Source organism: Octodon degus, unplaced genomic scaffold, assembly GCF_000260255.1.
Source record: "Octodon degus isolate 3935 unplaced genomic scaffold, OctDeg1.0 scaffold00037, whole genome shotgun sequence".
Lineage (NCBI taxonomy): Eukaryota > Metazoa > Chordata > Mammalia > Rodentia > Octodontidae > Octodon > Octodon degus.
The window spans coordinates 6,085,222-6,087,406 of NW_004524613.1; positions in this window are offsets into that span (position 1 = coordinate 6,085,222).

Sequence of the window (2,185 nt, forward strand, 5' to 3'; positions counted from 1 at the left end):
GAGAGAGAGAGAGAGAGAGAGAGAGAGAGAGAGAGAGAGGAAGGCTTCACTGATTTGGGGGCCAGGGAGATAGCTCAGTAGAATAAGTGCTTGTCTGGCAAGCGCAAGGTCCTGAGTTCAATCCCTGGTACCGCAAAAAAAAAAAAAAAGTAAATATAGTCAGAAGTGTGAACTTTACACTTCCAAAGGCTTAAGATGGTAGATTTTATTATGTGTTTTTGAGCTAGAAGTGTAAATTTGCTGTTCCTACACCTGGTCTTTGTTCCTCCCATCTTTATGCTATGTGTATCTTTCTCCAAAGCTGAATGTGATTCTATTGTTTAAAGATAAATATTTTTCTTAAAACTGGGTTTTATGTCCAAGTCAACTACTTGTGTGAACCCAAATCAAAGAAACTATTCTGATACTGTAAGGAAAAAAATGGTCATGTTGAACTTGTCAAGAGAAAAGGATACAATATTTAAAGAATTTTGAAGGATGTAGTATGTCTAGTACGTTATGGCTGGTATCTAGACATCCCTCCAAAGCCTCATGGGGTCACAGGTGAAGAGTTTCAAAGAAGGCTGAATTAGGAAGAGTGATGCTGGGATAAAGAGTGTGTTGCTGGGATTAAGGGTGCCCCACCCTGGATGTGGGTGGCACCACTCAAATGCCAAGTAGCCTGCATGTAAGGCAAAGGGACAAAAAAAGCTGCTCGGCTGCTTTTCTCTTGCTGCCTTGCAGTCTCCTGCCTGCTTGCCATAGACAAGCTCTCTGTAACGCCTCTCAGCCAGCTACGGACTGAAACCACTACAAACTGATCTGAAATAGCATTTCCTCTTCCAACTCTGGATGCTGAGAATTTTGTCTCAACAATGAAAAAAGTAACTAAGTCTGTGAATAGTAGCTCCTCACTTTTCTCTCTCCTCCAAGTCAGTACCCCTCAGAAGTTATATGGAAAGCACCAAGTGACCATGGCTAAGGCATTTGGCAGCTCTTAGCTGGAACCAGCCCTCTCAGTAGTGGAACCAATCACCCACGTGGTATGATTTTAGGGGTGTGAAGATGTGCCCTCCCCACTTTGTAAACTCACTATTATTCATTTGCCTAGATGGTCCCTCTATTGAAAATATCTACCTTTCACCGCATCCAAATTTCCTTCCACCCTCAGGACCCACTGAATCTCTTATCCCTCATGAAGCTTTCCTACTACACGTCTCTATTCACTCCTCACTTGACCATTCGCTTACCTCCTTTCTCTGTTTTCCTGTGGGGGTTTTTCAATATAATTTTTTAATCTTTTATTTATTTGGTATAGGATGTTACTATGCAGCTCAGACTCTTAGTGATCCTCCTGCCTCATCCTCCCCAGCACTGGGATTACAGGCATATACCACCATGCTTGGTTTCAGTGGCTGGCACAGCACTCCCAAGGTTCTAGAGCTGGCATGGCATGCAATACCAGGGATGGAACCCGGGTCCTTGTGCTTGCCAGGCAGGTGCTTAGACTGCCAAGCTATCTCCCCAGCCCTTCCTGTAGTTTTTGTATCATTCTTTTTTTTTTTTTTTTTTTTTTTTGCGGAACTGGGGATTGAACTCATGCCCTTGCGCTTACCAGGGAAGCGCTTATTCCACTGAGCCATCTCCCCAGCCCCAATCATTCTTATTATTTAACATTCTCATTATCATCTTGGGGTGTGGCTCTGCGGTAGCAGTCTTGCCTATCATCTCCCCTCGTGGCAGGCCTTCAGTTCCTAAAGGCTATGATCATGTTACCTCTAAGCCACTGCTGCTGCTTTTTTCCTCCTCTTCCTCTTGTGTCTTCAGCTGTATCTCACAAGAACTTTCTGGACAGCTCACTGTCATCCGATCACACCTCCCTCCATCTTTCCCACTATGTTGTAGGTGAAGAAATCAGAAAATCACTGAGCAGAGTAGAATCATAGTCTCCTTGGGTCTGTACACCACATGTCTATAAATGGAGTCCAAAGCTTTTGTTTTGTTTCATTTTGCCTGCCGCACTCGGGACCAAACCCTCCACCTCATGCGTGCTAGGCAAGTGCTCTGCTGCTGAACTACACTCCCAGCCCTGAAGCACACACTTGTATTAACATTTAGGCCGCCATATTATATTCAGTTAATGCCACTGACTTCACACCCACCTCCCACATTTTTTCTTTCCAATTTGTTTTTTTTTTTTTTTTTT